This window comes from Meriones unguiculatus, chromosome 12 (genome assembly GCF_030254825.1).
Source record: "Meriones unguiculatus strain TT.TT164.6M chromosome 12, Bangor_MerUng_6.1, whole genome shotgun sequence".
Classification (NCBI taxonomy): Eukaryota; Metazoa; Chordata; class Mammalia; order Rodentia; family Muridae; genus Meriones; species Meriones unguiculatus.
The window spans coordinates 55589330-55606258 of NC_083360.1; the positions used below are offsets into that span (position 1 = coordinate 55589330).

Genomic DNA, 16929 nt, shown 5'->3' on the forward strand with positions numbered 1-16929 from the left:
GTTGTACCAGTATACATTCCCACCAGCAGTGGAGCAGGGTTCCCCTTTCTCCACAACCTCTCCAGCATGTGTTATCGCTTGAGTTTTCCATCTTGGCCATTCTGATGGGTGAAAGGTGATATCTCAGGGTCGTTTTGATTTGCATTTCCCTGATGGCTAATGAGGATGAGCATTTCTTTAAGTGTTTTTCTGCCATTCGATATTCCTCTGTCGAGAATTCTCTGTTTAGCTCTGTTCCCCATTTTTTAATTGCATTACTTGGATTGCTGCTTTTCAGCTTCTTTAGTTCTTTGTATATACTGGATATTAGTCCTCTGTCAGATAAAGGGTTAGTGAAGATTCTTTCCCAATCTGTAGGCAGTCGTTTTGTTTTGATGACGGTATCCTTTGCTTTACAGAAACTTTTCAGTTTCATGAGGTCCCATTTATTGATTGTTGCTCTTAGAGCCTGTGCTGTTGGTGTTCTGTTCAGGAAGTTGTCTCCTGTGCCAATGAGTTCTAGGCTGTTCCCCACTTTTTTTTCCAATTGATTTAGGGTATCTGGTTTTATGTTGAGGTCCTTGATCCACTTTGACTTTAGTTTTGTGCAGGGTGATAAATATGGATCTATTTTCATTTTTCTGCATGTAGACATCCAGTTGGTCCAGCACCATTTGTTGAAGATGCTGTCTTTTTTCCATTGAATGGAATTGGCTTCTTTGTCGAATATCGAGTATTCATAGGTGTGTGGATTTATTTCTGGGTCTTCTATGCGGTTCCATTGATCCTCCTTTCTGTTTCTATGCCAATACCATGCGGTTTTCATTACTGTTGCCCTGCAGTACAGCTTGAGATCAGGAATGGAGATACCTCCAGATGATCTGTTGTTGTACAGGATCCTTTTGGAGATTCTGGGTTTTTTGTTTCTCCATATGAAGCTGAGAATCTTTTTTTCAAGGTCTGTAAAGAATTGAGTTGGTATTTTGATGGGAATTGCATTGAATCTGTAGATTGCTTTTAGCAGTATGGCCATTTTCACAATGTTAATCCTACCAATCCATGAGCACGGGAGATCTTTCCATCTTCTGATATCTTCTTCGATTTCTTTCTTCAGAGACTTGAAGTTTTTCTCAAACAGGTCTTTCACTTGCTTGGTTAGAGTCACACCAAGGTACTTTATGTTATTAGTGGCTATTGTGAAGGGTGTTGTTTCCCTAATTTCTTTCTCAGCCTTTTTGTCTTTGGTATATAGGAGGGCTTCTGATTTTTTTGAGTTGATTTTGTATCCTGACACTTTGCTGAAGGTGTTTATCAGCTGAAGGAGTTCTCTGGTTGAATTTTTGGGGTTGCTCATGTATACTATCATATCATCTGCAAATAGTGACACTTTGACCTCTTCCTTTCCGATTTGTATCCCCTTGATCTCCTTTAGTTGTCTTATTGCTCTGGCTAGGACTTCAAGTACTATGTTGAAGAGATATGGGGACAATGGACAGCCTTGTCTTGTCCCTGATTTCAGTGGGATTGATTTAAGTTTCTCTCCATTGAGTTTGATGTTAGCTATAGGCTTGCTATATATTGCCTTTACTATGTTTAGGTATGTGCCTTGTATCCCTGATCTCTCCAAGACTTTAAACATGAATGGGTGTTGGACTTTGTCAAAGCTTTTTCGGCATCTAAGGAGATGATCATGTGGTTTTTCTCCTTCAGTTTGTTTATGTAGTGGATTACATTGATGGATTTCCGTATGTTGAACCACCCTTGCATGCCTGGGATAAAGCCTACTTGGTCATGGTGGATGATATCTTTGATGTGTTCTTGGATTCGGTTTGCAAGTATTTTATTGAGTATTTTTGCGTCAATGTTCATAAGAGAAATAGGCCTGAAGTTCTCTTTTTTGTTGGGTCTTTGTGTGGTTTAGGTATTAAGGTGACTGTGGCTTCATAGAATGAGTTTGGTAGTGTTCCTTCTGTTTCTATTTTGTGGAATAGCTTGAGGAGAATTGGAGTTAGCACTTCTTTGAAGGTCTTGTAGAATTCTGCGCTGAAGCCATCTGGTCCAGGGCTTTTTTTGGAGGGGAGACTGTTAATGACTGCTTCGATTTCCTTGGGAGATATAGGGATATTCAGTCTTTCTACCTGATCTTGACTTAGTTTTGGTAGATGGAATCTTTCAAGAAAATTATCCATTTCATTTAGATTCTCAAATTTTGTGGCATATAGGCTTTTGTAGTATGACCTAATAATTGTTTGGATTTCCTCAATGTCTGTGGTTATGTCCCCATTTTCATTTCTGATTTTGCTGATCTGGATAGTTTCTCTCTGCTTTTTAGTTAGTTTGGCTAAGGGTTTGTCTATCTTGTTGATTTTCTCAAAGAACCAGCTTTTTGTTTCATTGATTCTTTGGATAGTTTCATTTGTTTCTAGTTGGTTGATTTCAGCCCTTAGTTTGAATATTTCCAGCCGTCTGCTCCTCTTGGGTGTATCTGCTTCTTTTTTTTTCTAGAGTTTTCAGTTGGGCCATTAAGTTGTTTGTATGTGATATTACAAATTTCTTCTTGCAGGCACTTAGTGCTATAAATTTTCCTCTGAGCACTGCTTTCAATGTGTCCCATAAATTTGGGTATGTTGTGCCTTCCTTTTCATTGAATTCTAGGAAGTCTTTAATTTCTTTCTTTATTTCTCCCTTAACCCAGCTGTCATTGAGTAGTAAGTTGTTCAGTTTCCATGTGCATGTCGGCTTTTTGTTGTTTCTGTTGTTGTTGTTGATGTCTAGCTTTAGTCCATGGTGGTCAGATAGTATACAAGGGATTGTTTCAATCCTTTTGTATCTGTTGAGGCTTGCTTTGTGGCCCACTATATGGTCTATTTTGGAAAAGGTTCCATGTGGTGCTGAAAAGAAGGTGTACTCTTTTGAGTTTGGGTGAAATGATCTGTAGACGTCTATTAGGTCCATTTGATTTAGGGATTCTGTGAGTGCTTTTATTTCCCTATTTGGTGTCTGTCTAGTTGATCTGTCCCTTGGTGAGAGTGGAGTGTTGAAGTCTCCCACTATTAAGGTATTAGGATCAATGTATGATTTAAGCTTTAATAATGTTTCATTTACGAATGTCGGTGCTCTTGTATTTGGGGCATAGATATTCAAGATTGTGATGTCCTCTTGGTGGATTTTTCCTTTGATGAGAATATAGTGGCCCTCCTTATCGTTTTTGATTAACTTGGGTTGAAAGTCTATTTTATTAGATATTAGGATGGCTACTCCAGCTTGTTTTCTGGGACCATTTGCTTGAAAAACAGTTTTCCAGCCCTTTACTCTGAGGTAGTGTTTGTCTTTGTTGCATAGGTGTGTTTCTTGGATGCAACAGAATGTTGGGTCCTGTTTCCTTAACCATTCTGTTAGCCTGTGTCTTTTTATTGGTGAGTTGAGTCCATTGATATTGATAGATAATATTGACCAATGCATGTTAGTTCCTTTTGTAATGGAGTCGATGATCTAACCCTGTTTCATTGCTTGTTTTCTTTTCATTTTTGTTGGGACATTATCTGTATGCCCTGTTTTCTTGGGTGAATTTGTTTTCATTGGATTGGAGTTTTCCTTCTAGTATCTTCTGTAGGGATGGTTTGCTGTGTAGATATTGTGTAAATTTAGTTTTGTCATGGAATATTTTGTTTTCTCCATCTATGTTGATTGAAAGCTTTGCAGGGTATAGTAGTCTGGGTTGACATTTGTGATCTCTTAGAGTCTCCATGATACTTGCCCAGGCCCTTCTGGCTTTCATAGTTTCTGATGAGAAGTCCGGTGTGATTCTGATAGGTCTACCTTCATATGTTACTTGGCCTTTTTCCCTTGCTGCTTTTAATATCTTTTCTTTGTTCTGTAGATTTAGTGTTTTGACTATGATGTGACATGATGTGTTTCTTTTCTGGTCTAGTCTATTTGGAGTTCTGTAGGCCTCTTGTATATTTATGGACATCTCTTTCTTTAAGTTGGGAAAATTTTCTTCTATGATTTTCTTGAAAATATTTTCTGGACCTTGGAGTCTGGAGTCTTCTGTTTCGTGAATTCCTATTATTCTTAGATTTTGTCTTTTCATTGCATCCTTGATTTCTTGGATATTTTGTGATTGGAACTTTTCTGATTTTACTTTTTCTTTGAGAGAAGTATCCATTTCTGCAAGTGTGTCTTCAGCTCCAGAGATTCTCTCTTCCATCTCTTGTATTTTGTTGGTGATGCTTACTTTTGTGGTTCCTGATTTTTTCTCCAAGTTCTCCAGCTCAAGGGTTTTCTCATTTTGTGTTTTCTTTATTGATTCTAATTCTGTTTTCATGCCTTGCACCATTTCTTTCATGTGTCTGAATTTGGATTCCTGTCTCTCTACGATGGCCTCTATTTCTTTTTTCATTTCCTTCTTATATACCACTAATTTTTCCTCTACTTGTGTATCTATTTGTTTGGCTATGTTTGCCTGTGTTTCTTTAAGGATATTGTCTATTTCTTCTTTCTTTGCCTCCAATTGACTGGCCATCTCTTTGAAAGACTTGTTCATTTCCTCCTTCTGAGCCTCAAATAATTGGGCAAGCATGGCTTTAAAATCATTTTCCTGTGCTTCTGCTGAATTGGTGTATCCATCGATTTTGGGGTTTGCTGGTGAAGTCATGATGTCCTGATTTATGTTGGAAGTGTTCTTTTGCCTACCCCTGGCCATTGGCTTATCTGAAACCTTCCCTGTTTGTTTTCGGATTCTGCAGATCAGACTGGTGCTGTCTCTCTCTGGTATCTGGAGAGTTCTTCAGGAAGCTGAGCACTCTCAGCGTGTGCTGAGGACTAGCTGTACAGGCAGGTCTCTTGGCAGAGATCGTGGTATCCGGGACTCTCTGCTCTCTGGTTTGGCCCTGCTTCTTTGATGTGTTCTGCCAGTTCTGTGCTGCTGTCACTGCCATTTTCTGAGGTCTTGCTGCAGCGGGAGATTTCAGGGTGGTCACTTCAACAGGGATGGGGTAACCAGGCTCTCTGTTCTCTGGTTTGGCCCTGGTTAGTCTTAAACTGGAGGGCTGTGGTGCCCCGCCAGTTCAGTGCTACTCCGCTGCCACGTCCCGCTGTAACTGGAGACTGGGTTGCTAGTCCCAATGCTTTCTGGGAAGTCCTGGGATCTCTTCGTTGTGCTCTCCAAGCTTGGGAGGCCCAGCGCCTGGTGTGTCTAGGTTGTATGACGTTTCTGCCTGGTTTTGGTGAGTATATAGCGTATTCTCTGTCACTGTGGGATTGGGCGGGCTGTACCGTCAGTGATGGTGATCCTGTGGAACTAATATGGTGTCTAGCAGATTCTCGCCCTGGGAGGATGGTGCAGCCGCTGCGCCTCCGGGACACGTACTGCTGGCTTTTATCTGCCGCTAAAGTGCTTGGGGCTCCGTCTCAGCGGCTGTATACCCCAGGCAGTTAGGTCTGCGCTGAGAAAGATGAGTCAGCTGTGCCGCTGTGCCGAGGAGGAAGGAGGTCTGGGGGAAGGGAGTGCCACAAGAACAAAGGATCGTTTCTCTCCTTCCCCAAGCAAGTCTCCGGGTGATCGGAGGCCAAAGTTTTCACCTCCTGCGATGTTCTCTGTTGTTCAGAAAGCCTCGCTGTGGTTTTCCTGGGTTGGGGGTCCTTCCATTCTCCAACTCAGAAGATCAGGTATCCCACTGCTCAGGAACTGTGTGTGCTAGTCGCCATCTTGGCTCCGCCCCCCCAGCATGTGATTTTAAAGCACATTTTATATTAGCACAAGTAGCAATTAGCTTTTAAAGTAGTTAATATTACACAGCAAGGACATTTCATTAGAAAGCTTTCAATTCCTTTTATTTAGATTTGCTTGTGAATATTTTCTTTAGTTATTGTCTTTACATTTCAGAGATTTGTGTATAAACTTAGCACAGAAACACGCAAAGGTAGTTATTCTAACAAAACAGACTTCAAACCAAAACTAGTCAGGAGAAATAGGTAAGGACACTTTATACCAAACCAAACCAAACAAAACAAAAAACCCCAAACAATCAAACAAATAAAAAACAAAACAAAAACCTGACAAGAGTATATCACAATTCTAATCATTTTGCATATGAAAACAAAGGAATCCAGTTTTACGACAAAAGCATATTAGATGTAAAATTGTGCACTGATCCTGAACAGTGATAGTAGACGACTTCCATATTCAATTAACTAACAAAGAGATCATCCAGCCAAAAACTAAATAAAAAATTCAGAATCTAAATGACATCATGAATCAAATGGACCAAAAAGAAATCTGCAGAACAATCCACCCAAACACTAAAGGGTTCGCATTCTTCTTAGCAGCTCCTTTAAATTTATCTATAAATTGCCACATATTAGGATACAAGCAAGTCTCAATAAATATAGGAATACTGGAAAAAATATTAAAAGCTCTATATATTATTTAACCACAAAGTAATATAAAGTTAGATATCAACATTAGAAATGTCAGTGAAAATACACAAACTCATGATAGTTAACCAACACACTGCTGAATAATGGTTGGATCAAGAGAAAAAATAAGAAGGGAATTTAAAGATTTGATAGAATAAAATGAAAATTAAAACTCTGGAATATGTGGGAGACAAGAAAGAAAGTCCTAAGAGGAAATGTTATAACACTAAGTGCCTAAATCAAAAAGTTGGGGAGAGCACATATTAATAAGTTAATACTGAACCCAAAGAACTTGAAAAACCATGAACAACATCTAAAAATTGTATGTAGAAAGGAGGAAACAATAAAACTTATAGCTGAAGCTAATGAAATAGAAATGAAAAGAGCCATATCAAGAAATCAATGAAAGCAGTATTGGCTCTTTGAAAAGACTAACAAGATTGACAAACCCTTTGTCTCTTATAGAAATGTCATTCTTTAATCACAATGACTTTCTTTTAGTGAGATAGATCCTGTGGTATAAAACATGGTTATCTTAATGACAAGAGATGACACCTTACTTTATATTTCATCTGCTTTGTAATGAAACAGATTTTAATCATAAGATATAAACTTAGAAAAAAAGTCTTCAACAATAATGAAAATTACTATAGTGCAAGGTTTTCATAATAAATGTGACAGTATCTACAAACAATAAAGTCTTTTTTAGAAACCTGAGTCTTTAAAAATATAAAATCAAAATCTGAATTGTTAAAGGATAAACATTTAGGGATTCACCCCTATCTGCAGTCCCCAAGACCAACACAGATCAGAGAGCAGAAAGTAAGAGCCCCCATCCCCAACTGTCCTGCTACAACCTGCCAGCAACAATGGCCAGGTCTGCCCAGGGCCCACTGTGCACCACTTCCCTTGTATGCCCCACAACCCAGTTATAAGCCTGCACCATTTCCTGGTACCAACCCCAAACTGAGGCACCAGATACCAGCACGGATCAGGGAATAGCAGGAAACCAGAGGACTGTGGCCATCTGGGACCATGAAATCTACCTAACAATCCCAGAGATGCATTACCATCATAGACCACCAGGCCTGCCAATAACAGTGTCAACCAAATGGCTTGAGGTCAGCACAAGAACACCAGTAACAAAGCCCGGGTCCATATGATACCCACCAAACCCAGCTATCCTACCACATCCAGTCCTGAGGCTACTCTCACACTGGAAGTACAAGAAAACAATCTTAAATCTGAGGTTATTTAAATGAGGGGCCTTAAAAAATAAATCACTTAAAGAACTATAAGGAATATACAACCAAACAGGTCAAGGAATTGAGAAAAGATCATTCTGAGTGAAGTATCTCAGAAGGAGAAAGACAAACATGGTATATACTCGCTTATATAGACCTACAAGATATGATAAACATAATGAAATCTACACACCTAAAGAAGATAATCAAGAAAGTGGACACAGGCGAAGATGATCAATCCTCATTTAGAAAGACAAATGGGATGTGCATTGAATGTATGACAGGAGTCTACCACAAAAGGCATCTGAAAGACTCTACCTAGCAGTGTTTCAAAGCAGACACTAAGACTCATAACCAAACCCTCAGCAGAGTGCAGGGAATCATATGAAAGAAGGGGAGTTAGTATGATATGGAAAGGATAGGAGCTCTACAAGGACCAAATATATCCGGGCACAGGGTCTTTTCTGAGACTGACACTCAACCAAGGACCATCTATGGATATAACCTAGAACTTCTGCTCGGATGTGGCCCGTGGTAGCTCAGTAACCAAGTAGTTTTTCAAAGTAAGGGGAACAAGAACTATTTCTAACAGGATCTCAAGGGCAGGCTCTTTAACCCCCCCCCCCCAGGGGAGGAGCAGTCCTGTTAGGCCACAGAGGAGGACTTTGCAGCCAGCCCTGAAGATGCCTGATAAAACAGGATCAAATGACAGGGGAGGAGGTCTTCCCCTATCAGTGGACTTGGAGGGAGGAGACCAGGGAGGGAGTGTGGGGTTGGGGAGGGAATGAGGGAGTGGGATACAGCTGGGACACAGAGTTAACAAAATGTAACTAAAAAGAAAAATAAAATTAAAAAAAAAAGAAAGAAACCAGGAAAATACAATCAAACATGAAGGAACTGAGTAACTTCCTTAAAGAAACACAAGAAAATACAACCTAACAGGAAAAGGAAATGAATAAAATTGTTCAGGACCTAAAAATGGAAATAGAAGTAATAAAAAGCACAATCGAAGGCAAGCCTGGAGATGGAAAACCTAGGGAAGAGAACCAAAACTACAGATACAATCATCAATAACATAATGCAAGAGATGGAAGGATCTCAATCGTAGAAGATACGATTAAAGAAATTGATGCAATAGTCAAAGAAAAAATTAAATCTGAAAAGTTCCTGACACAAAACATCCAAGAAATCTGGGACAATACAAAAAGACCAAACCTAAGAATAATAGAAACAGAAGAAGAAGACTCCGAGTTCCAAAGCCTAGAAAATGTTTTGAAGAAAATCATAGAAGAAGACTTCCCCAACTTAGAGAGAGAAATGCCTATAAACATACAAGAAGATTAGAAAACATCAAGTATTTTGGACCAGAAAAGAAATTCCTCCAGTCACATAATTATCAAAACACTAAATGCACAGAACAAAGAAAGAATATTAAAAGCTGGCAGTGCTACCTTGCCTGGCGTCAGGGCATAAGGATATGCTCAGTCCTGATGTTACTTAATGTGCCAGCGAGAGTTGATATAGGGAGAGGGAAGCTTCCCTTTTTCTGGGGGAAAAGGGAAGGGGAAGGAGGAATGAGGGGAAGGGTAGGACTAGGAGGAGAGGAGGGAGGTTCACCCTTGGGATGTAAATAAATAAACTGAAATTTGAAAAAAAAAAAAAAAACGAACAACAAATTCATGGTGCCTTTTAGTCAAAAAATAAAAGGATAAACATTTGTAGAAACACACATAAACGAGGAAACACATAAGCCAATGGCAGGCTAACATGTACACAGATCAAGAAAGAAAATATCTTGGCATTGCAGACCTCACATCACCTCTCACCAACATTTCTTCCTCTTCTCTAAAGGCAAACAGAACTCTCTCAATTTTCTACTCTATTGTTTATAGATAAAGTGAATATTATATGAATTTCATTCTTCCTTGTTGGTTTGTTACTTGTATTTTATATAAACTAAGTCAAAGTCAAGAAACAATTTAAAGAGGAATTTACTCTGGTTCATGGTTTGAGAATGTATACTCTATCATGAAAGGGAAAGCAAAGTAGCTGAAGTGGCTGAGTCCACAGTAGTGGGAGTGGGAGGTAGTGGCCTGCATCTTATTATGTCAAGAAGCAGAGAGAGAGACTTTATGGGCGCTATACTGGGGCCAAACTCTACCCAATAATAAAAGGCCACTCCTTCAGATTCTATATCTCTGAAACAGACCTTATAATCTACAGCAGTGGTTCTCAACTTTCCTAATGCTATGATTCTTAAATATAATTTCTCATGTTATGGTGACCCACAACCATAAAATTATTTAGTTGCTACTTCATAACTGTAATTTTGCTACTGTTATTAATCATCATGTAAATATTTGAAATGCTGGATAAAAGGTATGCAGCCTCCAAAGGGCCATGAAGCATAGGTGGAGAACTACTGTTCTAAGTGTTCCACAATCGCACAAAACAACTCAACTAGCTAAAGACCAAATGTTCAAACATAAAAGTCTGTGAGAGATGTTTAACATGAAACTAAAATATCTCTTGTTTTATGTCAAGCTTACTGCATGAACATTATGTTTGGGTACATTCCTGTTGTAATTTGTCAAGTATCTGCTGATATTACATACTTTCTGGATATGCTTCCCTGTTGATTGACATTGAATTATTTTTAGTTTAGAGTAATTTCAATTAATGTTGTGCTAAACATCCTTATATATTAATAATCAAAAGTAAAATTTCGGACCATCTGGCATACACAATCTCATTGTCAATGGATATTTGCAAACTGGATATAGCAAGTATACCCTTAGTCAATATTCACGTGTTAGTTTCCTAGTGGCATGACATATTTGCAAATTCTTGGTTAGATCCATGTTTTCTCTCATAGGTGGATGCTAAAAATATTTTTTATGGGCCAGTCAACAGAATATTTGATTTGCCTTTCAAATGGAAACAAGACTAGTTGTCTAATTATTGCTGAATTCACTTAAAGAGCTGAGTCAATTTTAGTAGTGCTTTGGATAACATCAAAATATGACCCCACTGGTGCCAGGACAGCATGAAACGGGTTATCGAGCTACTTGACTTATCTGGATCTATAAATGAGAGGACATCCCCACTGTACAATGGTTTCTCATTTCAGGAAGCCAGGAAAGTGTCATCTTAGGGAAGCAGAAATTTAATATTTATTTTTATGCAACAAAGAATGAAACAAAGATAAAATAATAGCGTTTGGAGAAGGCAGAGGGAATTTCTCATATAAAAAGAGAAGCTGAAAATCCTGAACTAACCACAGCAGTACAATACAGCAAACCGCAGGTTCCCAAAGGATAGTTCTTAGGTGCTTGGCTAATAAGAGACCAGAAAGCCAGACATCTTGGTTATTAAAAGGTTTTTCATAATGTTTGAAAGCAACCTGGTTTCAATCCCATCAGGAATTTGTAATGAATACCACACTTTCTGAGGAAGCAGCAATTCATAATTTCCTTTTATTCTTGTTTGTTACTATAAAATACTCTGTCTCATGGGGCTTTGATTAAGGTGATGAGACAAATAAAACAAATAGAGAGCCCATTAAATGTCTGCCTGAAACCAGAGATGCACTACTTAATATGAAAGACTGCTCAAAACCAATAATGAAATAATTATCCTTTCCCACAACTGATAAGAGAATGATGGCTGAATGTAGATTTGGGAAACTAATTTGCACTGAAGGAGGGAAGAAATGAAAGAACAGAAACCCAGTAAAAATCAACCGCTACCAAACACCCAGGACTGCAGGGAAGTCACAAGATAAGCGCTGCAAATGCTCCTCCAGCTAGAGCAGCAATCATTCTCAGAGAAGGGATGCTGATAAGGCCCCTCCTTGCCGGCATGCAATCATTCTGCATTTTATATTATTTGAAAAGAGCTTGATTATTTTCCTTTGAATGAAGCCAGATTGATTCACATTTACCTGTCAACAAAATGTTCCATTTCTCTGTTTTGCCTTTCTATTTAAAGGCATATGACCTGACTACAAAATTTCATATACAAACCTTTAGTTGGAAGTAAATAAATAATGATAGGTGACCAGCTTGTGTTTAAAAAACTTTTTGTAGTGCCAAATTATTCTCAATTAAAATCTATGCCATGATAAATATGACTGATATCCGCAATCATGGATTGATGTCATGAATATTGCTTTATTTGTGGTCAGATAGAATCCTTAAAAATCATACCAAGAGGGGAAAGCTGTGTATGAAAATGATAATTATGTCATTTGAAGCCTTGTTGAAGGAGGAAAACTATAACATGCAACCATTTTTGGTCTTTTGAAGCTTGCTTACATGTTTAAATAGCCTGTCAAAAAGAGATAGATGGCAAGAAGCTGCAAAAACAAGTAATTGAGCACCTCCCAACTGCTTCCACCAGTGTGAACTCTAATTTTGAATCAGGAGCTGGGGCACAGGCCAGTGTGACAACAAGCGCTAGTTTCAATTATTCACTCTTTATTAATAAAATAGAAGAAACTTATTTTTTTTAGCATCTGAGTATTTCTGTTTTAATATAGGTAATGTGATTCATGAAATTTGTATCTATTAAATCAATGACACTTGTTTTCATTTTTAATTTCTGTTAGAATTTCACATGATGTATTTTGGTCATTTTAACCTTCTCTTTCAACTTCTCCCAAATACAAACCGATTCCATAGCCACCCAACTTTGTGTTCTCTTCACAAAAACTATTTAAGTCCCAAATGAGTTGCCTATGTACTCTTCGGTGTGTGGTGTGTAGTATGTGGTATGTAACCATCCACTGGAGCATGGCTGGCCTATCAGGGACCACATCTTTAAAGAGAACTGACTCTACCACTCCCAGCACATATAAATTGGCAATAGCATTTCAGCTATGGGTGGGACCCTTCACCCCTTCTCACTTTACACTTGCATAACATTATCAATTATTAATTAATCCACATGAATCTCATGTATCATGATAATGGTAGACACTATAATTTGAATGTAACATGCATATATGTACAAATATATACATATTTATAGACATATAATCTTATTATAGCCAGATTTTAAAATAAAACAAAGCATTATGGTAATTATGGTAGCATTCAAAGATATGTGAGATGTTCCTTTGTTTTCTATTTTGTGGAATAAGTTGAGGACTACTGATGTTACTATGTCCTTGATGATATGGTTGAAATCTTCACTGAATCCATCTGCAATGGGCATTTGTTTCAGTTGGGAAATTTTTAATCCATACTTCCATATTATTAGGAGCTTTGGATATGTTTAATATGTTTATTTCATCTTGCTTTAATTTTGGTAGATCAAAATAAAAAAATTCTTCCAATTTTTTTAGACGTTTTAGTTTCATGGAATAAAGATTTTTAAAGTATGTTTTTATGCTTTGTAGTTTCTCAGTATCAGTTGTAATGTCTCCCTTTTCTTCTCTAATTTTATTAGTTTGGATCTTCTCTCCATCTTTTGGTTAATTTGGTTAAAGGCTTTGTAAAAAAAAATTATTGATTCTTTGTACTGTTTGTACATTCTTTGTACATCATATTGATTTCAGCCCTGAGTTTGATTATTTATTCAAATATACACCTTTTGTGTATTTCTTTTTCTGGATCTTTGTATTATGTCATTAAGTTATTTTTATGATATTTCTCCAGTTTTTTATGTAGACAGTGCTGTAAAGACGCCTCTTGAACTGCCTTCATTGTGTCTCATTAGCTTGTGTATACTGTTTTCATTTTTATTTAGTTCTAAAGAGTTTCTATTTTCCTGATTTCTATTTTGACCCAATTTTCACTCATTATTGTGTTGTTCATCTCCTGTGAGTTTGTTTATTTATTGTTTCTATTTCTATTGATGGCCAGCTTTGATCTTTGGTGGTCATATAGGACACAGGGTATTATTTAATTTTTTTCTATCTGTTGATACTTTCTTTTTTCCTACTGTGTAGTTAATTTTGGAATAATTTCCATGGGCTTCTGAGAAGAAAGTGTATTATTTATTGTATGGGTTGAATGCTATGTAGATCTGTTAGATTCTTACGATGTTGATGATGTTATGTAACTCCAGTATCCTTTTTAAAATATTTGTTTGGATGACCAATCTATTGGTGAGAGTGGGGTATTAAAGTCACCCACTATCGCTGTGCTACTATATGGGATTTGCCAAGTTATGTCATTGAACATGGAGATACAAAGCTGGTACTCAACTAGAAATGTCACTTCTACTAGCTGGCATTCCTGGTACTGGAAAGGTCTTGAATGCTTCTAGAGAAGAAAAGTAATCATCAATTTCACCCAGATATAGACCCTGAAACCTACGACAGAAATCTACTTTAGGGAAAGAAAGAGCTTGTCATTCTAGCATTCATTGTGCACGGCCATGCACAGCATCAAAGTTTCTTATACTTACATATTCCTAGGCTTGAATAAGATTAATTTGAAATAATTAACTCCACTTAGGCAGTGACAGTGGAAGGATGCAGAACTCCTATGAACAAATTTTGATTTTGACAAAGAAGTATATATATATTTATATTTTTTTTAAATTAATAAACTATCTCTCATATATTGGTCTACCTTTACTTGAATTTGCATAGTGTTTTCATATATTTGTCTTTGTGCTTCTTTAATCTACCATAGTTCCTTCTGGGATATTTTACACTATGTGCACACACATGCAATTAACTGGGTTGACAATATGGCTTGAATTTACCACAAACTTAAAGTATAAATTTTGCTAATCTTTCTCCCCTAAGTGCCCATTCAAACTTTTATATGAATTTTGATTTCATATGGGCAGTTTTGTGGCACTCTATTTAAAAAGTTTAAGTCTTTTTTTCTTTTGTCTTTCTTTTTCTTATTACTCAACATGGAACCAATTAGAATTGTAAAATCTGTTGGGATATACAAAGTTTCTTGGCAGACACGTGGGAAGTGGACACATATCATTTTAATTTTCTCTTGCTCTGAATCATCACTGGAGGATTTTCTTCTCCATGAATAGTTTTAACGACCTGATTTGGAATGTTCAGGGCGAAGGATATAGCTGAATGACAGAATGATTCTCTGGCATACATAAGGCCTTAGGTTTAGCCTCCAGTATATAAAAAGGTGAGTTGAAATTTTAGTATTGTTGTATTGCTTGTATATCCATGGGATCACACTCTCGAAATACATCATCAGAAATGAAAACAGATAGAGGAAATGCTAATGTGGTCTCAGATTCTTAAATAGAAATGAACTAGACAAATAGTTATGATTCCATGATTGCATTATGGAATCCATATCCAATGTCTTTCATTAGAGGTAATTATCTGACCTGCCTCTGAAATAACTCAATATGGGATATCTTCAGGTAAGTACCAGAGAAGAATAGAATTCTCAATGCTTTCCATGGCCATTTCCATATGGATATCTACTTTGTCCTAGGGTTAGGTTTCTGACTTTTAAACTAATTATAGCTTGAGTAGATTTTTAAGATAATTTTTCAGTGATGACATCAGATTATAGTTATAATTAACTATTTACAAAGCTTTGAATAATATCCATAAGGCTTAGATTTGGATGATAGTCAAGTCATAAAAATGCTGACAAAGATTGCATAAGAAGACATAACATCATCCCTCTCTATAAGACATGTATGTCATACAGCTGGCTGCCTGTCTTGAAGATTCCAAGTCTATAATGCAGACTTTAGTGTAACCTCACCACCATGTTTCCCTGATGAAACAATATTTACTGAAAGAATGAAAGCAAGTTCAGATCAAAATACTATTACAAATACACATGAATTTACATGTAGTAAAATATTTAACCACAGCACTGTGTTCAAAAAGTGAATGAAAGTGGATTAATGACATTTGGAAAAAATCAAGTAATCTACCAAATCAAAGGCTACAATGTATTTTAAATACACATGTCAATTACTTGAGAAATGATAAATTTAATTTCAATTTGAGTTCTAAAAATTATTTTGTTAAAATAACACTAAGACAATCTATGTACAAATTGTAAATGTATCTTTAAATACTAACAAAAAGAATAGATTTACCATAATTGTTTGACTTAGCATCAGTAAAACATACATTTTGATTCCAGTAATTCTGTGCTTTAGTACTGCTTTCTACTGTCATTGAACCTTCATTTCTCACTGCAAAATGTCAGTTCACTTATGAAGGGTTCTTAGCATTCCAATGATAGGCTAGTTAAGCTATGGTTGAGGGACAGTTTTGGCAAATTAATGACTTACCAAATTAACTATGTGCATGCCATGGTCTATATATGGGCAAAGATTCTGGCCTTCCCCTTTGCATAGAAATGGTACCACTTTCTGTTTTTGTTATAGATTCGCTCTACCCCAGGTCATCTGGTCCATATGCTTCTGTGGAGGTCTCCTGTCCTTTCCTCACATCTCACTATAGGGTATTGGTATTAGAGATATGCATCATTGAAGTAATGTTTTAAGTAGGTTCTAAGGATCCAACTCATGAACATAAGTTTGTATGGCAATTGCTTTTACTAGAGAAACAATTTTGACTCTCAATATATGAGCAAAGAAATTAGTAGAAATTCTTTATTCATTCAATTATCTTGTGACCATGAGGGTGTCAGCTTTGTAAAATCAAACTGTAAAGAAGAGGATAGAGGGAGGTACACAGAAAATTTGAGCACAAGTCCTTTTATAGTGTAGTTGTTTTTTCTAAAATTTGGTCTTTTGTTACACAAGATAAAACATCTCTGTCACACAATCATGTTGGAATATGATGCTGTCTATGTAGTATTTTATTTTAGTCCTACGCTATATATTTATAGAAGTTTCTCTGATCATGCAGACATTAAATGTACAGAAGTGAAGATGAATATTGTTTATTGGTCTGATTTGTTTGTAGAACACTGCATCAATGTTTAATACATGTAATCTTTTAATGCTACAAACTTTTCACTCTACAAATAATGGAATCAAGGCCCATGCAATTAAGCACTTGCCTAAAGTAACAGGAATTCAGTTTAGGATTTGTGGTTTCAGATGTTATGAGTTCTTTCATTATAGAACCTGGTAAACCAACTGCAAATCTTTATGAAAGGTTACCTGGTTGGCTGAAATGTGCTAAAAATGGATTATTCTAAAGATATCAATAAATCCCCAGGATAATCAACACAGCTTTTACAGTGAAATAAATACTTGCTAGTTTGTGTAATGGTTTCTTCATGCTCCTGACCAAAACTATAAAATCCTCAAAACAAAAAAACTATTAAACCCTACATAAAACTACCGTTGCTTA

The 16929-nt window shown here is 36.8% G+C and overlaps 1 protein-coding gene across 35 annotated transcripts in view; it reads right to left on the reverse strand.

Moving 5' to 3' along the window:
* Ptprd (protein tyrosine phosphatase receptor type D) overlaps positions 1 to 16929 on the reverse strand; it is a 2581289-nt gene that overhangs the window by 932132 nt on the left and 1632228 nt on the right. The gene's annotated exons all lie outside the window — the stretch shown is intronic.